Source organism: Semicossyphus pulcher, unplaced genomic scaffold (genome assembly GCF_022749685.1).
Source record: "Semicossyphus pulcher isolate SPU_LCO1_2020_fin unplaced genomic scaffold, fSemPul1.0.p SCAF_6, whole genome shotgun sequence".
In the NCBI taxonomy this organism is placed as follows: domain Eukaryota; kingdom Metazoa; phylum Chordata; class Actinopteri; order Labriformes; family Labridae; genus Semicossyphus; species Semicossyphus pulcher.
Window position 1 is genome coordinate 23,088,461 of NW_027211737.1, and position 27,270 is coordinate 23,115,730.

A 27,270-nucleotide genomic window follows, 5' to 3' on the forward strand; every position below is an offset into this window, starting at 1 on the left:
TCACGCTTCATGGCGTGCCACCACCAACGGAACAAAGACACTGCTAATCAGGAGGGAGAGGAGAGGGGGGTTAGCTTCACACCAGAGCTGCGGGGGGCAAACTGGCTGACTGACTTGCTGCTGACAAGACCTCTCAAGCTAGAAACGGAGAGAACAATACTCTGTCTCTCCTCATCTTCCATTCTCCCAACAGTGTCCACCTGTGAAAACAAACTGCGCTGGACACCTCCTTCAGCTGCAAAGGAGACGTTACAGCAGTTAAATGGAGAGGCTTCACAAAAATGCCGTCTTGACCTCTTATGTGACACGTTCACTGCAGGCTTATTAGCTGTTTATACAGAGGGTAAACAGCTGGGAATTGGGGTCAGCTGTCTTTGTGTGAACAGATGTTCAATTAATCATGCAGGGCCAGCTAATAAAGCATCTCCTTCCTGAGGTCCCACTCTGCATCCCACAGCCAGGAAGCGGGCTGGATGCAGGCCAAGAGGTAGGACGGACGCACTGACAAGGAAGGCCACAGTGCTGCCCTTTATGACCCGGGTCATATTGGGGGCAGCTTTCATGGCTCTGTGTTACAATGCTGGCCACTGATACTTCAGGATTCAGAGGAAGCAGGATTTACGCCATGTTAAATTAAAACATTGATGTTCTATAAATACATGAAGATGTAATTTGAAGAAATGCGCCCTCAGAGAGCAGAAGCTGTTTTCTCTTTGCTCCAGCGCCACATGATACAAATATCGAGCCCTCTGTATAAATGAACAACAAAGCACATTGTTGAGGGGAAAAATCAATACAACAGAACACTCCTGAAGACGCTCATAAAGACACTTTGCTGTGAATCTTTCATACTTTCTTTTTTCTCAGCACACACACCTACCTATCCTTCCTTTCAAAACGCTGCTGATGCCTGGAACCAATTACCTGCTGACATAAGGACTTCCAGCAGTTTGCTCAAGTTTAAAGACTCGACAAGGCATTATACAGGCCCAGGGAGGCAATTACCCTCCGTCACAACTGTTGCTGTTTCATGTTCCCAGATAGCCTATCTAGAGCTGCTCAATTACATGTGCCTTTTGAAGCTTCGCTCCATCTCTCTGACTCAAACTTCCACTTTTTCGGAGCTGAAAACAGAGAGGATTCCTCATCTCGGTCTGCTGCAGAGGGAAACACGGGGAGAGGAAAGGGAGAAAGGGAAGCGCAATCTTTCTCCAGTTGAGATGAGTTGCTCTTGTGATCAGTGTCCCTCTAAAGTGAGACTGCAACGCTGCATTTTCTCCTCAGATGGGAGCCAAGATAGGCAGATAATGAGGAGCCAGCCTTGCCAGGCACAGAGGAGGCACTGTGTTTGGCTCAGGGACAGACACTGGCACCGTATCTCTCTCATTTCTGACTGCAGCCCTCTCCCACCGCTGCTCATTTCGACTCCCCACCAGTATCACAAAATAACATTCCTTCTGGGAGAGAAATAATTGCCTGAAATTCATAATTTCTGCCGAATTGACTTCGTTCTAATTTGATTCCATTTCTTTTCCGCACTTATCTTCTCTCCCCTCCTCTCCCTGTTCCTGCTCCCTCTCCCACACTTCTCTCAATCCGTCTGCAGAGTCAGATCTGATTGTGTTTACAGAGTCCGGCCCTTCTCCGGATGTGTGCTGATTTGATTAATCCTTACGCCGTGCTTTATAAACTGTTGATAAACCGCTGGCTCTTATCAGCAAACACATTTTGCACCGAGGGTCTCCTAATGAAAGGTAAACTAGTTCTGCCTGGGAGAGAACGAGCAGAGGAGGGGGGGGGTGGCAGTGTGATGACATGTTAATCAGAAATGTTGGCTCCAATAACATTATTCCATCTCTTTCCTCTGACAAGGACACCGGTTTAGGATTCCTCGCTGATTCTCCTCTGTCAGCCTCCTCTGCTAAGTATGTTTATATTCTGCAGCGCATTAGAGAAATGGCTGCTTTCATAGCACATGCTAGAGGTAATGTATTGTACTTAGCATAATTAGCCCCTTATGTCACGCAGCAGAGCGAGATCTGTGACTCTGAGCCCCTGGTGTGTTTTATTTCTTAGAGTCCTGCCAAACACCGCGCTGCTGTGCGGTTCTGCCGGGCCTCGCAGCTGTGTGAAGACGCCTTTGAAAATCAAAAAAACATATTTCACTTTGGACCCACGAGCTCTGATATTCCTCAAAACAACCAAGGCTATCATCACAGACCGGCGAGGCTTATGGGACAAGCCCGGTTGTCATGGAGATGTGAATGGCTGGATTAGGGCCGACAGTCCTTGCAGGAGAGGCGACCAGTGCTGTGCTCAGAAACACTGGAGAGAAATCTGCGTACGAGTGGACGGAAAGAGGCAAAGAAAGACCTGGACATGTGTACGAATAAGCATCATTAAGAGAAACACTTGTCTTGTCTCCACTCACTCTCCACTGACTCTGGGATCAATAAAGTACATCTTTCTACCTCTCTATCTTATGCTGATGTATGATTACAAATTTTCTGATGGCCACAAGCAAACTAAACTGAGATAAATCCAGACTACCAAAAATATGTGTATTTCGGATATCGAGATAAAGAAGAAAAAGGTAAGAGAGGATGAGAAAGAGAGAGCGAGAGAGCGAGGCTGAGGCTGGCTCTGGGAGGTGTAAGGTGTTAAAGAGCCCACAGTTTTGCCCTCCGTCCAAACAGCATGTCCTGCAGCCGGGCAGGGCAGCCCCTACTTCAGTAAAGTGCCATTAACAGGATTATACAGGAGAGCAGAGGAGTCACTCTGCCTTGAGAAGAGGGGACTAAAAACAGGTTTGATTTCATTAGCACAGAGGCGGGAACAACCCCGTCTTTCACTGTGCCAATACACATGTTAAGCTGTTAGCCGGGAAAAGGTTGGTTACAGGAATGCAGACACACACACTAACTGCAGTCAATAAGAAATATATAATAACTTCATTACCGTGGTTAAAAACACATTTGTTTACACAATGTTACAATTTCATTTAGCAGACACTTTTGTCCAAGGCGACGTACATCTGAGAGTTAATACAACGCAAGCAACGATCAAGACATGAGGGAGCAAAGTCATTGCAAACAAACAGCTTCAAGTGTGATTGGACACAGGTGCAGACAGGCAGTGCACAGGGCATAAAAAAGCAATTTTTTTTTCATAATCAACAACATCAAAATTAACTATATCATCAATATCATTAAAGCAATAACCTCGAAGTTCTCAGTTTTGTTCTATTTTGGCAGCACCTTAAGGCGGACGCATACGTCCCAAATCACCAGACGTCTGCGGTTGGCTCCCTGTGTCATGGTTGTAACTCTAGATTTTCCTCGCTGACTGTTTGCCTTCATCTGAGCATCAAATTTGTTTCTTTTAAAAAGCAGCCGCTTAGCTCCGCCTACCCTCTCTGACAGACCAACCACAGCTGGGTGATGGAAAACGCCTCACTAACTGGGCGCCGCCTGTGATTTTTTCCGTGAATGTCGCCACAGACACCCGGTCTGTAATAATACTATAAACTGCAAATGGGCAGTGGGCCATAGACTCAATCACCATTGTGTTACCTCATTCGGCGACAGATAGTGACTTAACAGACATTTATTTACGTGAAAATCTTAAGGTCAGAGGTGTTCATGAAAGAGCTGGGTCTTTAGCTTCTTCTTAAAGGTGAAAGGGACTCTGCTGACCGAATGGAGTTTGGTAACTCGTTCAACCACCGGGGAACTACTGAGGAGAAGAGTCTAGTTAGCGACTTAGGGCCCCGTTGTGATGGGAGTACCAGGCGCCTTTCATTGGCAGAGCGTAGTGGGCGGGAGGGAGGGTAGACCTGGATGAGGGCGTTCAGGTCGGCAGGAGCCGTTCTTGTTGCTGTTTTGTAAGCGAGCAACAGGCCCTATTGAAACACATTATAAATGAAGCTGAATGTGGCCAAAAACTAAAAGAATGCAAATTAAGAAGCACAACTAACTATTTAAAATGACTCAGGATTTCTTTTTCTAAGTAATCTCTTAGTCAGAAAAAAGTGAAAAATGTTCATTGCAACTTGCCAGAGCCAAATTTAATATCTTCATATTGCTGGTTTGTTGTCTGACCATCTGTCAGCAACCCAGTCGCTTGAATTTACAGGAAAATAACAAAGAAATGCAGCCAAACTTCTTCTTCAGCACAAATGTTTGGCAACTTCTCCTAAATAATTAACTTCAATGATTTATCAAACACTTAACTGGTTATTCAAATAGTTTACTGTCGACTGACTAATTCATTAATCAACTATATGAGCACTAAAACCAGCTAAATAGATCGAATATGATCAAAGGAAGATCCAAAAGCTACATGCAGTATGTGTGAGAGCACACTGCTATTAGACGCCCAGGTTGAACATCAGAGAAACAAACAAGCCGCTGTGATACCAATCACTTCAAAAAGATGACTCATGTGACGAAAAACACTCCAGCCCACCGTACAAACACAAACACACACACATCATCAATTTATTCCACTGCACGCACACACTCATGCACGCACACACGCGCGCACACATGCACAGCTGTCTAATTAAAAGGCAGTGCAGAGGGAAGGTGAGGAGGACCATGCTCCAGTGTTTCCTTTAACGAGCTGGGCTCAGGCAGCAACAGGAGCTGGCTGGCAGGGAACAGAACCGCACACTGGAGGGGAGCGGGGTGGGAGAAGGGGGACAGATAAAAGGGTACGGGGAAGATTGTGTTTGAAGGATGAGAGAAGAGAATGCAGGAGACATCCCCAGGGCGAGAGCGTCTTTAGATCTGAATTCACCTGCAGGGATGCATTTTGACAAAAAAGGGAACATCTCAACTTCAGAGGCAGAACAGACCAGTCAGAGAGGCTCTCAAAGAAGCCTGAAAGATGCTTTCTAGAGGTGTGTGATGTCTTCTGTGTGAGCATGTACAGGAAAACATATATGTGCATGTGTGCAAATGAGAGGGAGAAGAGGGAGCACGGAGGAGGAGGCTGGTGATGTCGGTGTGGAGGCTGGGGGCGGGGTGGGATATGATAAAATATTCAGATGGTTTTATGGGTGTATACTGCACTCTCTTCTCTGGCTCGCTGTTTGCACACAGATACGGATCCTATGGGAGCCTCCATTAGATCAGCCAAATGACTGCCTCTCTGCCATATCAAAACCTTCTGCTTTTCTAAGCAGACAAATGCAGTGCTCTGCCAAGCGAGGGCAGGTACAGCTGTGCCTGATTGCTCTCTTTCACACACACAATCCCGAGCATACATGGACACACACACACACACACAGTCGCACACAGGAGGATTCAGTGGGCCACTATAGGTGTGAAGCCAAGTTGAATACAACTGGAGCCAAATTGCGACCCCTTTCTCTCTGCCGTTCCAACTTCTGAAATGATATTCATGAAAGTCACGGGCGTCATCCTCACGGTGTTTTGGGAGGCCTGCTCATAAAAAAAGCTCCTGTTTATGTGCTCAAGAAGAAGACAAACACAGATATTATGAGTTGCCTTCCTGTTAACCAGATTCTCTAATCAATCATCAGAGCTAATCCGATCTATTAACAGTGATGAGATACCAGTGGAGCCACTTGTTTTTCCGCGACCTGCGTGACCTCCGGCATGTAGATAAATGACGCCACAGGGCCTGCAGCTTGATAATTCCTTTAGCCTTCGCAGGACACGTTCACAAAGGATTGATTGTCACTAAAGGTCAGGCTACGGGTAAGGGCACTCGTGACAGCTACTACGGCGACTCGGAGACAGTCTGCTGCTCAAACGGTCACACATCCACACGCACTGCGCGCTCAGAAACATCCATGCAGGATTACATGAAGGGAGCTAAAGACACAGACGAGCTGCAGTGCAAGCAATGCTAATGAAAAAGCTTTTTTTGTCAGTGCTGTGGCTCCAGGCAAATGGTGGATCATTTGTGGTTACTCCAGAGACCCAGCGTGCATTCACTCACACATCCCGACACAGAGACACAAATATACCAAATGTATCCCACAGCTGTGTGGTTTCTCACGGGGTCTGTATACTTCTCTGTGTGGCCATATTTTTGCATTTTCTGGTGTTTGTGCGTTTGCACTCGGGCGTCGTCGCTCCACGATGCGCTTGTGTGTTTGTTCGAGGCTATATTGTGCAAGTTGGTGGCAAACAGGCAGCCGAGAGGAAGAAACACAAGAGGCACCGAATGAAATTGGATCCAGTCTCCACTGGTGTCGGTGGAAAATTTGACTGTTCCCTTCAAGTGGTGTGGGGGTTTTGATATTTCAGCACCCTCTCTCTGACAATACGCTAGACAAAACAAGGTTTACTGAAACGGCCAAATGTTAAGCGAGGAAGAAAAGAGAGAGGGCGGAACGGTAACTGAGCAGTAGCTTGGCTCCACCTCTCCAGCCCCCGCCTCGGTCCCCGCGCCCGTCCCTTGTGACAGGATGTCAGCATTGTTCAGACGCAAAAACAACCCTCCTGCCTTCTGATATAAACACATGAATGTTAAGTCTGGTTGAGGAGGAAATAGAAGAGGTGGCACGCCGGGGGAAGCGGGGCACTGTGAATGAATCTTAATGTACTCTAAATCAGAGCGAAGCCTTGAAGGGGCTGCACAGGGCTGCTGTTTATTTCTGTGCTAAAGTCAAATCTCCACGGGCGAAGCTGTGTGATGCCTGCTGGTGCGGGGAATCAATTCTTGAGGGGCCTTGTGGTGACAGAAGGGGAAATCACAGTGGTGTTTGAAAGTCATTCCAGGAGGGGGTTTGAGGTAAACATCAAGGTGTGCCATTTTGCAAGGCCTCAAGCTAGGGACAAAGTAAGGAGAGGCGCATAATGTGAAGAGCAGATTCTATCAACACTAATGCGGGTTAGGAGCGGTTAAAGTGACACTGCTGGATGTGATCAGAAACGACCTGTTGGCAGCAAAAGTTTAAAAAAAAAGAGATTCCTGCAGGTGGGATCAGTACAAAGAGTTGGATTAAAGAGGAAATTAAATCTGATAATACAATGTCATTTTCAAAGTCTATCCATTATAAGCTAATTTGCCGTTGTTATGGTTCCCTGCTGGGTCTGAGGACTCAGTGCCAAATATAGCAGAGCTTCCAGGGCTCATCTCGCATCTGAGAGCGTTCAGCAGGAAGCCGGCCAGTCAATCCAAGGACGCAGGACGGCAGGGTTATTCAAGGGCGTTTGGGAGGCCCAGAGATGGGAGGCGCTGTCCCTGTCAGCCCACACAGCTGGACAAATCAGGCCTGACATATTAAACTACACAGTCCAACCTTTTTGGTGCAACACGAAAAATTCCATTTGTAAGGTGGCATAGGGGCGAAGAAGAGGAGAGATAAGAGAACACGGGTTAAGGTCTGAGGACCCGGATCAATATGAGCTGACCGGAGCTGTTGCCTGCAGCAGCCCGACACAATGACGGAAATGAAGAGTGACAACCGAACGTCCAGACTCTCAGCACCTCGCCGTCCTCTCCGAGAGGGCAGACGGAGCTTTTGCGGCGCTCTCCTCTAATCCATCTGCAACAGCATGTTCCTCATGCCTAATGGCTTTGGACCAAATCAGATCTCTGTGAAATAGAAGGATGCAAGGCTGCTTTCAAATGCTTTGTATTAAAGTGGTTTTCTTCTGTGATATGTAAAGGTGAGATTCTCAAAATGGATATGAGTTACCTTCTTACTCCTTTCTTTTTATGTGTAAGTCCCAACTGTGCTGACCTACAGGAGGAGAGAGAACTGCTCATCGTGTCTGATTCAGATTGATGTATTCACACCTCTGCCATGTCCGTATGAGGTCAACTGCAGTGACACAGAGGTGAAGTTGCTTTCCTGTTTCCTGGAGAGCATAATGGAGTGATGACTGCCACAGGCGAGAAGACTCTCTGAGTTTCTGCTTTAATTATGAGTTAGAAACACTTCTTGTCCTGTGAGTGAACTGGAATAATGAACAGTTTGACAGTTTGGAGACACAGATGACAGCCTTTGTGCTGAACATGAGAGAGGAAATCAAATCTGCAAAACGTCCCATTTTAATCAAGTTAAAGATACAGTATTCAATATTTAAAATCAACAACAAAATGGGACATTTCTGGACGTCTGTCGCTGGGCAGTGGTCTGGAGCTCAGCCAACAGTCCGCAGGTCGGGACTACATGAAAATGTAGCGCCAAGGTGACAATGTCTCTCTTTTCTCTGTCTGTCTGTATCTTGTGCACCTTTATGATATGTGAAAGTGGCTTCACAAAACGTCTTCATTTGCCGTTCTGTGTCTGCTGTGTTGTTGCTGTATAAGAGATCCAGGCAGGGTTTCCGTTATCCGGTAAAAATCCGGTAGCCATCCGAACCATTATTGGTCATTTTGGCAAAGGAATTACCGGCAAGGACGAGTTAGCATCACCAGACAGCCCCGCTCATCGATGCCACGAGCGCACGAGATGCCATCGCTGTGATGACAGCGCTATGCGGCTATGGAGGCTTACACTTCTCAGTGAAATATATCCCGATAAAATCGGCTATATGAATTAATATTAGAAAAAAATTTCAGTGTAGTGAAGTGTATGAACTTAACTGTAGACTGGAGTCCTTGTTTACAGAGACAGATTGAACTCTCTCATATGCACGACTCCTCCCCAGGTTGAAAGAGCAACAGTTTCGCGTATCATGTATTTATTTTTGGACAAAATTATTGGTAGGGACGATTCAGGTATTTCCCTACCCAATTCTACGCCTTAATATATCCTGCCTATCAATTGTTTTTAAGCCAAATAAATGCAGTTAATATTTGACCGGAATTTCACCCATTTGTCCGAAAGCTTCCGGGACACGTGGACCAGCACAGATTTTTTAAACTGAAACCCTGGCTCCAGGTCTGACGGAGGGCGGAGCAGACAGACACACAAAGTCTGCAGGATGAAGCGCAACATTGATGTATAAAAAACAAAACCTTGTGCCTTCCTGCGGGGCTGTGCGGAGATGTAGGCGTGTTAGTTTGTTGCTGTAAAACAAACTGCTGTATTTACATTAATGGTGCTTGCTCTCTTCACTTCCTGTCTATGTTGCTCGACGGTGGCTGCTCTCTCTGTTTTGCTCGTGGCAGCTTTGGGTTGAAAATCTGCCTGTAAAGCTTTGGTACCTTTCTGTACTATCAAACATAAAAATAACAGAGATTTTATCGTTTTAAAACACGTATCACAAAAGAATCGAAAGTATCTATTTCGACAGCCTCAGTGCCAACAGGCACATATTTTGTGTCAGGTGTTTTGAAGCTGAGGATCTGGACTTATTAATGTTTTACTTAAAGAAAGTCGAAGCTGAAAAAGGGAAAATAACCTTCACAGCCTGTGTGAGGGAACAAGTGTGTGAAAACGTTCTGTTCAAGGTAAACCTAATGAATCGTGTACCCCACTGAGTCCAGCTCAATGTTTTCTTCTGTTCAATCTCCTTTACAATAAAGGAACGTCAATATCAATTAAAAAACCACCACCCCCATCAAAACAGGCTCTCATCTCTCTCTTCTAACTTCAATAGTGAGCTCAATCATGCCTCGTAGTACTTGTGAACATGCTCCGATTCTGTTGGGCAAATAAATCTGCAATGACATGCCACTGAAAGAGCGCAAGCACCTCGCTCTACCTCCAGCGCGCACACAGACCATTTAAATCCCTTCCTCCCTCTGTGCCTTTATTCCCCAAATGTAATTACAATCCTGGTGAGGGCGGCTGCTGTGGCCTGGGCAGCCTGCAGAACACGGCATCAACACCAGCACTCGGTGGCATCAAAAGGCCGGACTGTCCCTCCAAAGCGCCTCCACAGCTCACCGCTCCACAGACTGTGGCTCCCCCAGGCTACAGCAGACTAACCCCATGCTTTCAGCACCACTGGGTGCTGCGCTTTAGCCCCAGGCGGAGAGAACTGGTCCCACTGATAAACAGTAAAAAGAGGATCTCACTACTGGGCTGTATTATTACATCCATAAACACATTATGCACGTATGCACACGTACACACACATGCTTAGAAACACATGTGTGCACACACTACCTCCCACCGTGACAGAGGTTTAAAAGCATGAGGATGGTAAGCTCCCTTAGTGCAGCATGATGGAAACCAAATCCCAGGAACATTCCTGTCCATGTCCCATGCAGGACACGTCTGCCTCCTGGGCGACTGTGTCTGTGCCTGTGTGAGTGTGCGTGTGTGTAAATGCAAAAGGATCAAAAACAGAATTTCCTAATTACTTTCCTTAAGTCCGATATTTTCCAGGACAGCACAGCAGATATTGCAGGTCATATGGACTGCAAAGAAGCAGACAGACAGAGAGATAAGGATGATGGCGGATGAGAGATCAAGGGCGGGCTAAGTTTGTATCGTGGGGTTTGTTGCGGATGAGACAGGAAGGGACGATCAGGAAATAATGGCTGCTTTTAAGGCATGTTTTCCGGGATATTCTGGGCCACCTGCCAGCGATGCCTCCAGCTGTGAGCACACGCCACAGGACTCTGATTGACAGGGAGGGTAAATAGTCGCTAGCAGGGGCCCTGATTGTATCTCTCACCTCTGGCAGAATAAGAAGCCACGGTGGAAGGGTGATTGGCTTTTGTTACAGCCCTTCAGCCACAAATTAAGTTGGCATCTCGGCCCGAGCCATTTGAGATGCACGTTTGCCGCTCCTCCAACCCGCCCTGTGCCTGCAAAAAAACACACAAACACACGTCCATCTCTGCTACTTTAGGAAAATCCTTCAGAGGAAAAATACAGCCAAGTGGATAAAGAGACATGGAGGGAAAAGAGGTGTTCAGGGAATCAGGAGGTAGAGCTGGAAGAGGCAGAGAGCGGAGAGGGGAATATGTTTACCAAACACTCTGCAGGGACTGTATTGGAATTTGAAGGCCTGATTTTTCTGGAATGCCTCTTGTGTTCAGGTCACGCAATGTAAGAAGGGGGATTTGCCAGCGTAGGAGGAATATTTGGCTCTGCTAAAATCCCCACTGAGGACAAGTATGTAGCTAAAAGAAGGTGCTCGAGGTGGGGGGAAACTTTGTATGCCGAGAAAGAGCCGAAAAGTGTCAGCGGACTCAAAGCAGACACATAAGCACCAATCGAAATCTACTCCTTGCAGTCAAGAGGAAGAATGATAGGAAAAACACCGCTGTGGCTTCAAACAAAGTGGATTTCTGTCTGTGTTAGATTGGCCTCTTCACACTGGAGTGATGGAGCAATCACAGGCCACTTTTGCGCTGCCATTTAGTGACAGGATGCAGACTCCTCAGCCATAACATATGCCTAACTGCTGCTTAACAAAGGCAGGCAGGCTAGTTTAGAGGAGCTAGGAAGAAAGGAGCGAGGAAAGGGGGCGGAAATGAGAAGAGAAGGGTGAGAAGGAGGAGGGGGTTACAAGTACAGCCGAGCCAACATCAACAACTATTACATGAGTCATCCCACATCTGCAGGGGCGAACGGCTCGAGCCTAAACTGAGGTGGACTGTAACCAGAGCCGAGTAAGGGTCAGCTGAGCGGTGCAGCCAATGGACACGCTGCCATGTACGCTGGAGACTAAATAAGACGAGATGTAGCAGAGAGATGGTCTGACACCTTCACTGTGTAATGTAGTTTTATTTAAAACATCCAAACATTACGGTATTCCAGCAGAAACTAACCCTGTGCCTCTTTAAGAGGTGCTAAGACATGAAACATTCCTCTCTCAGGAACTCTCTCTTTTCCAAGAGTTGTTTCAAAATAAAAGCCCTTCTCAGCAAACTAGAAATGAGATGATAACGGCTTAAGGCAGCAAAAAGGACATGATTAAAGCGGCAAGAATTACAGTTTGTAATACGGTTGTCACGATACCAGAAAGTTTTAACTTTGATACAATACGAGTGAAGAAAACGATACCATGGCAACAAAAGAAGACCTGTTAGGTACCAAGAGTTGTTTAATCTTCTTCCTGCACACAGCGCTGGTACAAAAGAAGTCACTGAACACAAAAGCAGCTCATTTGACTTCCTGTTTACGGTATTGAAAGGCTTAATGAGCAGGATTTCCCACAAAATAATGTTAAGTATTATTTAAAGTAACTAGATTTCAATTTGTGTGCTCTTGAGCGCCTCCCATCGGCACTAATGGGTAATAATGAGAGTCTTCCCAATTTAACCAGACGTCTACAGCTGGCTCCCTTTGTTGTTAATCTTGATTATCCTCACTTTCCTTTTTACACTGAGCGTCCAATTTGTTTCTTTTTCTTTGGATTTTCACTTATTTTTTAAGTTGTATCTGTAGTCATCGATCTTTTCTTTGTTTGTTCAGCCATAGTAGATTACTATTTACTCGCAACACTTGCAGAGACCAGAAAAGCAGCCGCTTAGCTCCGCCTACCCTCTCTGGCAGACCAACCACTGCTGGGTGACGGAAAACGCGTCACTAACTGGCCGCCGCTTGTGATTTTGTCGCACCAGACACCCAGTCCATAATAATACTATATATTGCAAATACAAAGGCTTTCATCAGTAGGCCATAGGTTCAATCACCATTGTGTTACCTCATTCGGCGATAGATGTGTGACTTAACAGACATTTATTTAAATGAAAAAGTTCGAGATTGTTACTTTAATATTGTTTAGACATTTAAATACTGCCTACCATCTCAATTATCAGTCATAAACAAAAGACGTGTTAAGTTGTGTTTGTATCTGCAGAGAATCCGCCCTTTATCTGTATTTTTGAATTTTCTTCTAACTCTGTTTGGGACGTTTCTGGGCGTCAGTAATTGTGCTAAGGTGTTCAGCTCACAGCCAACAGTCTGCAGGTCGGGACTAAATGAAAATGTAGAGACCAGGTGACCTCGCTGTCTCTCTGCAGTGTTCTCTGTATGTGTGCAACAGACACTAACCTTAGTTGTGCATCTTTATGAGACGCCAAGAGGACTTTACAAAATGTCTGTATTTGCCGACCTGTGAATGAGATTCATTTTTTGCGTCGTTGCTTTATAAGAGCTGCAGGTGACGGAGGTCGGACTAGAGAGACATACAGTCGGCAGGATGAAGCACGACTTCAGCTGCAGACAAACAACATTCTGTACCTTAATGCGGGGTTGTTCTGAAGTGTGAGCGTGTTTGTTTCACAGCGGTTAAGCTTTAAACAACAAATTATCAGAAATTATGTCTTATTTTTCCATTTCACAGCTTTGTTTTCATAAACGGAGCTCAATCTGTCCGCTTCCTGTCTATGTCACTCAACAACAGCTCTCTCTCTCTCTCTCTCTCTCTCTCTCTCTCTCTCTCTCTCTCTCTCTCTCTCGTGGCAGATTTAGGTTGAAAACTGATCATGGATGTGTTTTTTTGTTTCGGTACATTTGAACGTAAAAATAATGGAGATTATATCGTTTAAAACATGTGACGTGATAAAAAAAGTTGGGTTATTTACATTCTAACCTTTACATAACTCTTCTGATATATTGCATAACTGTCATAGCCGTCCAATAAGATCCCTGACAATGTTCTCTTTGGATTTTGTGTGTGTTGATAGGAAGTCTTCTTTAAATTTGGGTGCTGCACAAAGGCAACCTGGTTTCATGACACACTGACCCAGACACGGAATCCTATTTTTGCAGCCTCGTAGTCGTAAAGTACATCATTGTGTATATATGGCACGCAATAAACAAGGGGAGTACACACCAGAGACAAGCCCATACAAAACTCATCATCTCCAGGAACGTGAGATTCCAACACAGCCCGGATAATAACCATAAAGCGCTTTTTTCCCTTCTGCATCCCTTTAGAACTGCAGGCGTACATGTGCAAACACAAACTGCACACACGTACAAAGACAACACGGAAAAGGTCCCTTTTGTCTGCTCAACACTGATGAAAAGCTACCCACTGCGAACTTCAATCACATTCGAAAATGAGTCGGGGACGCGCCGTAACCCCGACTGTGTCATTAAGCCTGTCAGTCAGTCCCCTGGAGTTTGGGGAGGGGGAAGCAGCCTTCGGCCTTCTTCAGTGCGCCGTGCAGCCCTGAACTAGACCCTGAGGTACTGAGAGCTCCTCCTGTGCTGGAGCCGTGTCTCACACCAGCATAATGAAGCTGTATGATTATAAATTCAGCTTTGTATGTCCGTAAAACCCCAAATGTCAAACATGCAGACAAAGGAATCATGCATATTCTAATGGTGTTCAGGGTGGATGATAACAAACACCATCATGGAAGAATGATAGCTGAAATCCCATCATATATGTTCCCGCACGCTGAAACCCATGCTGTGTACATACAGCAACACACACACACACAGACGCACACAATACATAGAGCAAAGATAAGCCCTCACATGCTGTCAGAGGATGGTGTGTGATTGGCCTCTGTTGAGCTACTGCTTCTCTCATCATTAACTCTTCAGAGGATCACACTGCTCTAATCACGCTAAGCCTCCCTGAATGGCGATGAAGTCAGAAACGTGCCCATGCACATATTCACGGATGCCCGACTCATTAAACACACCAACACACAAATACGGGCAAATGCTGTCTTTATCAGCACCAGAACGAAACGGAGTACACACCAGCATCTGCGTAGCAAACACTGTAAGAACAAATTATGGCCTTTTTGCAGGAGCATTATGAAGTAAAATTGACCTCTTACGGGTCGAGGGGCTTAATTTCCACTGAATTGGAGAAGACGTGTCCGAGTTGTTTGGGTTTTATGCAACCTGAGGAGATGACTGCAGGCACTAATCCACCTCCAAAATAGCAACCCTAAAAATACAGTCTGTTAGGTAAGAGTTCATTTTGTCCTAACACGATGCTAGAATTAAACACCAATGAAGTTACCACTTCAACTTCAATGCTATCATGCTATCGTGGGGAGCTTATGCCATTATGGAAGGAAACAAAAATGTGGTTTTGCTCTGTGCCTTTGGAGGACGCTATCTGCTTCTCCAGTGAGCCCTGGAAACCTCCGCCAGACTATGTAAAATGCGTCATCTGGCGGAGGTCAGGGAGCTTGCTAAACTACACTTCCTCAATGTAGGACGCCCGCCTCTGATGTCATGTCTCATTCAAAATCGTCAGGTTTGACATGTAGACTGCAGACCTGAAGATGTTTTAGACGATCCACCGGTATATTCTCATCATATTTCAGATTCTGTACCGCTCTTAGCCATTGCCTGCAGCCAAAACGGTAGTATCTCACTCCAGCATCTCTCACTGGGCTGTTCCTTTCAGAGGGAGGGGCGCAATGCACGCTGGGTGTTGTAGGAATGTAGAATAGGCAAAACCACAAGCTGTTTGTACAACTTTCTCCATAACTACGGTGCAAACTACAAATTTTATTGCTTGTATCGATTACAGAGAACACCAGCTTTGACTGACAGTGGCTTTTTCCAGGGGCGTACTGCTCCTTTAAGAACAGCTCTTTGTATTTAAGATGAAATTACAACATAATTTGTCAAGTACAAGGTCTCAAGGAAAGTAAATATAGTTCTTAGCTGGATTTACGCATTCATAATGCAGGATATACACACAGTATTAATGCACTTTAAATCAAAACCTTGTCCATGGTCAATAAACAGCACTAATCTCATAAATATGTGTTTGTGTATTTGCATGTGTGTAATGTTTGCATGAGGTTACACAAGAGAACCACATCCCTCCGACCATATATGGCCACACCTTGCCACAGGCGAAAGCCAATGCCTGCAATTAAATCTGCTGACAGCACCGGCGTTAGCTACTAACTTTACGAAATTGAGTCTGGCTACAATAAAACAGCAGAGCAGTCCCCACCTCTGGGCCCACTCCTGAATATTTTACAACCTTGATTCCACTTGGTCCCTTTCTCGATTTAAGACAGCACATTCAAGAGGGTTTCTTTAGCTTGATGTGTAGCCAGCTCAGGCCCGTCTGGACTGTTATTTAGAGAGCATACTGTGTGTGCTGCAAGGTCAAGCATAAGCAGAACCCGTAGGCCTCTGTCCCCTCCTAAGATGGAGTACTTTCATTTCACTCACTTGGGGCCTCGTATTTTCTCTCCATTTTATTGCTTTCTCTGAGCGCCTTCCACAAAGACACATTCCACCTCCTCATGCAGACGCAGGGCTCCCGTCCAGCAGAGAGAGAGAGAGGAAGGTCTGGATACAGCGCCACAGGGACAAGAATGCTGACACTGCTCTAACTCGGGACAAAAGCTGGAGATGAGAGTGGGGAAGACAGATTGAGAAAGAGAAAGAGAGTAAGTCTCAGTGTATAGGAGTTGTTAGGGGGCTAGTGCAGAGCCAAAATGAGGAGCTATAATCCCCGATTCTGGCGTGATGTCAAGGAGTCTTGCAGAAGAGCATTTCCTCACTCTGCAAAAATGCTGTCTCCTACATCCCAGTGTGTGCAGCAGCTATATATAATGCAAACATCAAACGCTTGTAGCCGCGCTGACCTCTCTCTCCCTGAGAGACCCCTCGCTCCTTGTAATACAGAAACCATTCCCCCAAACACACACACACACACACACACACACACACACACACACACACACACACACACACACACACACACACACACACACACACACACACACACACACACACACACACACACACACACACACACACACACACACACGGACTGGTTCCAGACTGAACTGCACCATCTGAATTTCACCTTATCTCTAAGGACAAGCTCATCTCTATTTTACAGATGAGTGAGTGGTGAGGGCTAATCTGGTTCCTGTCTCTGACTTCACTCTTTAAAGATCTGAGGAAGAGAAAGTACAGACATATAGGAGCAGCATTTCTTTACAACGCGTCCAGTTTGAGGGAAAGGAGAGAGGAGGATGTTCATCATATACTGCACCATGAGAATTAACTTGGAGTAGCAACTTCCTTGGTCATCGTGCTGAATGTTTTCATGTAAATACCTCATGATTGGTATCGTGATTCAGGATATAAGGACAATCAATCACACACACATTCTCAGATCATCTCAGGACTGAATCTATAGTTCAGTCATGTATCGCTCACTGTCAACAGCCACTGAAAGGACACCTACTCAATATAGCTCAAGTAACACAGTGCCACTTTTCCTTACTAGGGACAGAAAGTGGTGAGCAGACAGTTAAACAAGAAGAAGACATGGCATTAAATGTAGTGTCTTCTACACTCATCTTTATAAAGTGTTTGTCTGCAGGTGCCTGGACCAGTTGAACTTTCTGTTAGCGTAATAAGTAGAGGTAGGCAGGAGTACTCCAATTCTTGAGTACTGGTTTTGGATATCAGCATTTGTTGTATAGAGTACTTGCAATTTTTATATAATAAATATAGACCTTTTCTATGAATATTTGAATACCTCCATTAAGTAAAAATGTGTTTCCAGTCAAACATCACTCGATCTAATGTGACAAGCAATATGGTGAACAGACAACTTTGACAAAGTAACTAAAAATGATCAGCTGTGCATGCTCTGTAACAGATGATGATTAACCATTTATTAAGCACAGGGAGAAAACTGTTCAAAATGATATCAATCGCTCATCACCTCATTTTTTAGCAGGGTTGGTACGCACCGTTGTGACGCCACCACGGCAGAGAAGATGAACCAGGTCATCACCAAAATTGTGACTCTATATGTCCTCCCTTTAAGTCAGTGGAAGGAGAAGGCTGAGCTGATCCTGTTTGTTGAGACGGAGTAAGCTGCCATCGCTGCGAATAAGCTGAGAGTGAGGGCTGCAAAGTAACATCAAGGTCGCTGTTACTTCTTACTTGCGGATGGAGCTTATAACTGAGGTGAAAGTCAGATTGCTGTCCTACAGACATGCGGTTACAGACATGATGATTGGAAGTGGGCAAATAGCAGAGTCACAACCTCAGAGCTGTTGCTGAGGAGCAGTGTTGCAGTATGGTATCTCAAACCAGTGCCTCCTTTTGCATGTACTTGAGTACTCTTTAATAATTCAATATGACTACTGGAATATTTATATAACTTTAAATACCCATCTATTACACTGAGTACTCTTGAAGTGTAGATCTCGAGCTGACTGGAGGAGGTGTTTGGCTCTATGCATAAATCGTTTCACTCACACTGACTAATCAGGGCCAGTAATTGCTCCAATGAGTGAGTTCGGTTGGGCCATTGCCCGGAGGAGATGGTTGGTCTTCATCACTGGCTGTGCCCGACCTTTGACCTCAGCTCCTAATCACCTATTAGCATGCAGCCTTTTCTGCATATTGATATAAGAGTATCAGCTCAGAATGCCGAACAAACAGTCGACGCCAACAATCCCAAGTTAGACGTCGTCTCCAGCAGACATCTACTAATGCGAACGTACACAGATCTTTGATGCGGGCCAGTGTGTTGGTTGAGGGCAGCTGTGCAGGGAGTTGCCTTGGATTTGTGGCCCTCCCCTGTCACAACAATATCTTTTTTTACCACAGAGCTACTGACATGATTCATGAGCCAGAGGACTTGATGTGGTGTTGGTGTGCCGGCCAGATGAAATCCCCTCAGTCCACTAATGTAGGTTTCTGTGTTGGGCTGTGCTTTACAAGTTACTGTAGCTAAGGAGCCATTTCACACTGCTGAGCTAGAAATAGGTCTTACTGTAGCTAAATCAACCCCGTCCAGCCCTCCCCAACCCTTGTCACTGGAGACGGCGCTACACAGTACACACACAGTTCTACACACACGCTCAATAAACACATACACACATTCCTCCTCTGCGCCTTTCTTTCCCTTTCTCTCCCCTTTTCCTTCCTTCCCTTCATAACTACCCTCAGTTACTCTCCCTCCTCCTTTTCCAAGTACCTCTCTTTCCCTCGCTCCTTCTCCTTCATTAAAATGGACTTCCTAAAGCCTCCATTCGTCTTGCTGACAGCTCCACTATCGATCGGCCCGGAGAAAGGGATGCAGTTCCTGAGCTTTAAATGGCTCTCTGGCCAGCCTGGATGAAGGCTGAGGCTGGACTGAGGCTGGAGGGGAGGAAGAGGAGGGAGAGCCGGGAGGTCTGCCCCGAGTCTGGACTCTGATACATATTTGGTCGCCTGTGAATCACACCTAGATTTCCCTGATGGCAGAGATCAGAATTTACAAGAAAAGGACTCACCATCTCTGTAAAAAGGATTAGTCTGATGAGATCAGATAATGAATTAATCACGCAGGTTGAAACCAACGCAGCCTCTTTCTTCGGGCCACTCGCAGACTCTCCACAAAGTGTGAACCATAATGGGGCGACTCCGCGCAGTGGGAAGACACGGCGGTGGGAGGGTTTCAGTTGGCTACGCTGACACGCAATTCATTTCAATCAAAGCCGTGCGAACTAACGTTCCGCTGGCTGACGCCTTTAATCGGGCTCCATCCCTTATCGTCAGCCATTATCTGGGGAAGATGAGTTGGCACATTCAGTCTTCATCCCTCTCGCTGTGTGACATCAAACCCCTCTGCCAAGATTAATGATCGGACGTTTGATTTTCTTAATGATTAAAATCTCTATTGCACACACGCTGTCCTGTGGCGCAGTGGAAACCCCAAAGGAGCCCTTTGGATCCCCTCCTCCCTCTGATGAGCAGTATCTACGTGTCTGTTGGTTGTCATCTATAATCATATAGTGCACCACAGCAGCGTATCACAGAGCCAAGGAGTCTCCTGTGACCATGTCACTGTTTATTTGTGATCTAATCTGTCCCTCTGTATTGCCCTTGATTGGAGCAGCAAGGGAGTAAAAGACAGACAAGGTGTAATATTCAAGACAAATTACTCAACTTCCCAACTGTGAGCGCTTCAATCTACACAAGGCACTGCAGTGTTTAGATTAAGGTCCTGTTAGAGTCGCATCAGCAGTGGAGCTTCGGAAGTATTGATGCTTTAATCAGTCCATGCAGGAGTCCACACAGCATTCAGCTCTGTGCAGCCAATTTAAAAGAAGAATCCTTTCACAGAGTGTCGGCTCTGTCTACTCTCCTACATTATATGGCAACATGGTGTGGGATTCTGTAAAATAGAGACAAACAGTGAGAAAAATTAGATGGGGGGGGGGGGGGGAGGCATGTTGGTGAGGTGAGCTGGAAGAAAAGTAAAGGAAGGAAGTGGAGGTGAGCTGGAAGGGCGGTGGGAAGGAGAAGTGGAGCATGGGGCGGCGAGGAGGGAGAGAGGGAGGGAGGGGGCAGCAGAGAGGCAGAGAGCAGTAGTCGATATAACGGCAGTCATTCATCTCTCTGACAGCCTTCCAAATGCTCCACTGGGGGAGACACAAAGCTGCGTCACCTCGAATGCAGCAAACGCACAGAGCGCGCACACACATTTGCATATATGTGCATACACACACACACACACACACACACACACAGAGGAGGTACATGTTTATGAACACACAGAGCTCAGTGTTCCGGGTCAGCTGCATGTTGCAGGGCATGGGAAGTCAGTGCATACACCATTACACTGCAACCTGTACAAGCACAAATCAGAGCCACAGGCGTCCGAGGTTCACACGTGCTTTCTCTCGCACACATAAGAATATCTGTGTGTGTGTGTGTGTGCAATCAAATCAAAAGCAATGAATCTCAAGGGCACTTCAAACAAACCTTTAACGTGGAAATCCTTCTTAAATTTTACACGCAAATCCGACATTCTTCAGAGGAATGCGTTTTACATCTCACCCTGAAACCTTCTGAGACAGATATGCACATGGACAGAACATGACACATTCACATGACATTGGAATATGGGAACACAGATGTGTGCGCCCATTAAAACACCCGCACACACGCAGGCACACACAAATCCTTGTTTCCCAGTTCTGGTCATGGCCCATTGCTCGATGCCTGCCGTCCATCTCCCATGATTCATGGCTAAGCGAGCTGCTGTAGAGCAGTTCTGAACCACTGGGCCGAGGAGAGCCTGTGTGTCATTAAGGCACAGCAGGCTGGACGTGCTGTTCGAGCCGCTGCACCACGGCCGGCCCCGCACCTCGGTCGAGCACAACAGGAGATGAGGAGGCAGGTACTTCTGTACTGCTCATAGTGGTTTTACTGGAAAGGTAATATCAACAGCTGAGTGCACTCACAGACTGCCTTGCTCTATGAAGTGTGCACAGTAAGAAAGAGAGGTGTTGCCTTTTATTTAGCCGGACACATCCTCCTGCCCCCGCCCAGCATTTCAGCTAAATTAGCCCCTCTAATCATCCCCAAATCCTCCTTCTTAATCAGCAAAGCTGTAGAGACTAAAGAGAAGAGACGTGGGTGCCAAGTCCCCCCTCTGCCATCCTCTATTAGCGTGAGCCCCAAGAAAGGCGGTGGAGGCACACGTCTATACCCTAATGACTCCTTAATGATCCCCTCCTCTGCTGGAGTGCTGACAAACACTGACAAACCCTGACCCTGACAAGAGGAACACCCACACTTATCCCTCTTCCTCGGCCCTTGTGCGGAGGCTCATCTCTCAGCCCCTCAGCCTCATTACACCAGCTATGGTCCAGAAGAATCCGTACAGCCCCCCCAAACCAGCTGCAAGACAAACACCCGTGATGAAATAGTCTGCGTCACTTTCAGAGCGAGGGGCGAAGTTTGAGTAAATTCCTTTCGGCAGATGGAGCGAGCGGAGGAGAGAGAGCAAAGATAAACAAAGTTAAAGACAGAGAGTGGTTGTAGGGGAGAGAAGAAAAGCAGAGCCTACAGAAGAAAAACCACTGTGTGTATTTCTTTGACTTTTCCCTGATCTTGATTTCCATTTTAAAGTAGGGTTGGGGTATCGAGCGGCGGAGACTCTTTTCAACATCACAGAAGACATAATTACAGAGTGCATCCCCGCCAGCCGCCTCAGTTTCTCCCAAATACTCACACCCCAAATTAGGGGTTACCTCCCTCTGGATAAACCTGCTATTTAAGACGAAAACGTCACAGACAAAGGGGGGGACGGCACAGGCAGTTTGGAGAGGAAAGACCTAGTTTAGCATCTTTGTCTCACAATGACAGAGGAGGCCTTTGTTAGAGATGGTTACTGGCAGGCCTTAGATAGAGCCAGGTGTGGAAACTGGGACAAAAACAAAAGTTGGAAACATCACACACAACTACAAAGACGAGGCAGCGTGTTTATGTTCTATCTGCAGTATATATGACAGCTGAAAATCTGCTAAAGATATTTCCAAAAAGGCAGAGAGCTCAAGAAAAACACTAACTTCACGCTAGCCTATGACCTCACTGGTTTGGATCGCAGCTCCCAGTCCCAGTCGCGGATGACAGAGCGCTCACTCTTTGAGTCTTTCCCAAGCTCGGCCTTCTTTCTGTTTTGTTTTCTTTTTTCCTCCGTCTTTACAGATGAGTTTCCTGGTCAGATCCAGGATGATTTATTGGTGTCACACAGTCTGCTGGTCAGCGAAACAGGCAGGCTCGCTGTTTTTTTGCTGCATAGCCATAACAAGAGTTTTTTCCCTCTTTTTTATGAGAGGATGAAAAGAGATCCCATGCATGGCTCCTCTCACTGATAAAACAGGACCCAGGTACTGTACTGCCTCTGGATTTATGGAGAACACTCATCTGTCTTTTGTCTCCCTCTGCTCCTTCATCACACACAGGCCACTGCTCAGCCTGATGTACAGACTAGAGACAGAGTTAAGTTACACTACTACTTTGTATTAGTTGTGGTATCAGTACGAGGGCTGTGACGGTGACCGCATGACCGCAATACTGCAGGACCAGGTGTCAGCCATCACTACTTTTTTATTTTTACGCACCTCATCTTTCCTGTACAGAACGATACATTGTGAACAAAGTCGTTGAAAAATCACAGTAAGCAAAGAAACCTTGCTGTCAGAGCACCGCTGTTTCAACCCTCATCTAATCCGCACCTGTCTCGAGACATGCTTGTTTTGTCACCACAACTACAACTACAACTCACCACCGTTTCATTTAATTATGGATACAAACTTAGTAGTGATGATAAACTTGTGTTTCCACCACTCTGCTGTGTTAACTCAGGTCAATGATGTTTTACCGTCTGGGGTAGAGCTGTGCCATATCATATTGTTCAGATTATACCGGTATACTTTTTTACGCGATAAGAAAGTGTCGTATTGCGATATCGAAGATGTAAATTTGCAAGACAATTGTTACGGCTAACATGTTGTGTATTGCTTTTCCTGTTCATTTTAGAGGCACTCGCCTCTGCTTTAAATCAATACGAGCATGAGAGATGCCTGTCTGTCCGTGTAAGCCCCGCCCCTGCATGCCGGGAGTGTGTGAGTGTGGGGAGGCGGGGCGCAGAGCAGACTTCAGTGTTTGATAGATGTTAGCAAAAGAATTTAAGACAAGAAGAACGGGTCATCATCATGACGAGCTGCTTCAGAAAACACCGGTGGCAGTGACGTGACGCCTGTACAGTAAGCATTAAAAAGGTTTCCTAACACACCACGCAGACGTTAATGGGCTTAACGAATGAACAAATCAATTAATTACTTTTAATAAAGCTTTTTTTAAATTTTGCTTTTCTTCTTTATTTCTCTTCAGATTACCACCTAATTGAAATTTGTAGCATAGCCATATATAGAGTAATAAAGCAGGCAGCGTCACTATTTACCGCTTTAAAAATAAACATACAGGGACGGTTGATGCAGTGGCAGATCAAAAACCTCTTATCAATAAGTAAGAAGAGAGTCTAAGCATATCACAGCTTGTAGTAGCAGCTACAGCAGTATTTCTATGTTGTCATGTAGAGCCAAACGTGAACACTGACTCGGTGGGTACAGAGTGGGCTAAAAGGTATTAAGGCCTAATTCTCCTTTGTAAATGTGCCAGAAACAACCGAGTTTGGGCTTTCCCGGCCAAAATGTTCCCCCAGACCCCCTTTGTTTATTGGAAAAGAAGGGAAATTGTCAAAGCACTTTATTTTGTTTGCATGAATAAATGCTGCTGCCTGAAATTACACAAAACATTATTCAGTTTTCTTTTTTCCTATCGTCATGAATATCATTTTTGTGAAATATCATGATATAATCTTTAGGCCATATCGCCCACCGAGAGTCTTGGGGACACTGTGTAGCGAACAAACCTAAACATACTCCGGCAGCGGGCTAAGGCGACTGCCAAACCACCAGGGGGCGTTAGTCACAGCCATAATTCAGTACAAGCATAAGAAGACATTAGCATACAGTTTATGCTTCCTAGTGACAGACAGTGTGTTTGCCACCTTTAGGGGAATTAGGTGATTATTCCATTTTATTAAAACTGTGTCTGACTTTCTTAGTTAAGTGATCATCTCTATCTGTTATGATAAGGTTTTACTCACCCATGTAAATAATGAGATCTGGGAACATAGTGACGATGCTAACAGGAGCATACAATCATCAAAAGGTTGTATAAAAACAACTACAGAGGCCTGTACCACGAAGCAAGTTCAACCTATCCGGGGTCTCTTTTAGTTATCTGGCTTTGCTTACCCGAACAAAGGCTCTAAGTCAACACAGAGTTTCCATGAGAGGTTAGCAGAAAAGCAGCTGTGTTTGCAGCATGTGACCGATCACGGGTATGAACAAGTGTACCGTCAGCAGAGCAGCACATCTACTCAGAGCAAACTATGATATTAGAACAATATGAAGAAGTTAACACGTAATCAAGGCTCAAAGTATCAAAGCTGCAGCTTCCAGTTGCAGGAAGAACAGCTGGTTTAGATTTGAGTCCTTTAATATTACAGCTCCAGTATAAGTGCATGAAATATCTGACTACAATTACATATGTATTTTCCTTTAAGACAATGTGTTGCTCAGATGTATTCTCATTGCCTGTCTGATAGTGTTTAACATATTCCTTCTGCTGCAGCTCCGGTTGTGTCAAACAGACGTGAAGCTAATGAATAATGAATTTAAAAGCTTAATACAAAGCAGTTAGAAGGCTTGCTCTCATATCTTTTATGTACAACAAGAAAGTCGTTTGGAAAATGTGTGTTTTGCCGGTGCGCCCTTAACCCCCCTCCCTCTCACTGTCTTTTCACTGAGCTGAGGCACGCAGGGACCGGGAGTGATGATGGGTCAGTAAGCGGTACTTAGGAGCTCAAAGTTGGACCAGGAAGTTGATCTGTTTACTGTGATGGATGTTTGTACAAATCGTAGTATTTGCACTGCCAGTAATAACACTGCATGCCCAGATGTCCACAATAAACTCAGTGAGTACAATCTCATAGTAACTGAGAGGAATGATGTCCAAAACAATGAAAAAAAACTCTTGCAATGAGCAGGATTTTCCTCTAAATGTTGCAAACTAACAGAAAAGAGAGAAGAGCCTGAGGCCAACTGACTACAGTTGGATATAAACACACACAGACACAAAACCACACACCAGCTCCAACTGTAACAAGTTCACGGAGTTCATTTAAATGTGTTTTCATCTTTTCAGGCTCTTATTCATACGATCAAAACCTGAAGCTCAACACAATCGAAACCCACATCCCACGTCATATCAGAGCCACATGCTCCTCCTGGTCCTTTTATCACATCAAACATCTCTATATCATTTTATTAAAGTCTCCAGGAAATTCTGCAATATTCTCTAATTAAAGCTGTTTAAATCCACATATGGCACTTATTCCTTTATCACTCAGGCCTGGAAGCGATGCCACAGATTCAGTCTAAGCCTTTCTCCTCTACACGCTCCCAGACTGGAGGCCAAACACTGGAAATCCAGTGCGAAACAACATCCTGTCCCCGGCCCTCTAGGAAGTGACCTCAGCCTCAGAAAGGCCAGATAAAACGTCCACATCAGAAACAAAAACAACAGGCCGGGCCGTAATGAGCGATCCACCAGGCCCCCGTGTGTTCTGAGGGAGACCAGGTGGTGTGACACACATATGACTCTGATTAAGGGGCCTTCAGAGGAACAAGAGGGGAGAAGGGGAGGGCAGCAGGCAGGGCCACGCAGGGCCAATCGGGGCTTCTTGTGTACAGTGTGATGCAACTATTAGTGGTGTTCAATGACCTCCACCTCACGAGTGGCCCGTTTGTGTGGAAGCTATGGGGTGCAGTTTGGGGAGCTTTCCTCTAAGAAGCATCAGTGAGCAGCACAGGACTCCTGAAGATTTGGGTCACAATGGATTAAAGCAGCCCCATAGTGATATCACGGTGGCCCTGAGAGCTCAAGCTTAAGAAAACACATGCAAATAGACGAAACACAAAAACATCTTCACTTATTTGACGACATGTGTGCAGCATTTAGAAGAGAAAGGGCTCCTTGAGAACAGAACCGAATACCCTGCACGCAGCACAGAGCAGAACACCTGTTGTCACCATGGTTCGTTACTCATGACCTAAATGAGGTTAGCTATCAGTAAGTGGTGGGGGAAATTAGCTACAATTAGAGGTGATTTTGGTGATACACCAGGCATTTCCCAACTGTGCTCAGCAGTTTTTGTGTAGTTTTTCTGTCACCTGTGTTTCCTGCAGGGTTTGGTTGCATTTTATGTTTATTTGCAGCATGTTTCAGGTTGAGCGTCTCACTTTTTAATCCTTTGCATGTGTTTTGTCTATTTGCATGTGTTTTCTTAAGTTGCAGCACACTGACCTCTCAGGGCCACTGTATGATATATCGTAACATTCAGTGTATAAGACGCACTTTTAATACATTTTTTCCCATCTAAAAAGTGGACTGTGTCCTTCATGACGGTGCGACCAATACACCAGTATAAAATGCAGAGAGAGGTATTTTATTCTGTTACGGTATTTTACCCAGACGATGGAGCTATAATCTAGCTAAAGCTTTGTCACGGACATGTGCCGTCATAATCGCTAGTGTAGTCGCCATCCTCACAACAATCAGCGTTACCGTAGTTCAACTACAGCACCGCTAGCAGGTTCGCAAACTTGACAATTTGTGTGTTTTGAATGTATTTCTGGTGCGACTTATATTCCATATTTTACGGTAAGCCTCAGGAATATAAAACACAGTCTGTTTTTGGGGGTATCCCAGAGGGTAAAATGTTTTCTGTAGCTATTTATTAATAAAAACGTGTGTATACAAGTTTTTTCAACACTATTTCAATGTATTCTCATTTAGAACACATTCAAAAAAGACACAAATTACAGCCTACCATCTGTTTTCACCATGTCGAGTTTGCAATCCTGTTAACTCCTGGTGCTGTACCTAGCGGTAGCTAGCAGCCTACAGTAATGTTGATTGTTGTGAGGGTGGCGGCTGCAATGGCGATCATGACGGTGCATGTCAATGACGAAGCGTTAGCAACAATCAAGTTAGTTTTTAAACAGCACTGTGAGACGTAGGAGACGTTGTAGCAGCTCAGATCCGGAAACAGTTTAATG

At 45.5% G+C, this 27,270-nt stretch overlaps 1 protein-coding gene across 1 annotated transcript in view; it reads right to left on the bottom strand.

Moving 5' to 3' along the window:
• LOC138610013 (tetratricopeptide repeat protein 28-like) overlaps positions 1–27,270 on the bottom strand; it is a gene marked incomplete at its 5' end in the record, with an annotated part of 185,820 nt that overhangs the window by 39,540 nt on the left and 119,010 nt on the right. The gene's annotated exons all lie outside the window — the stretch shown is intronic.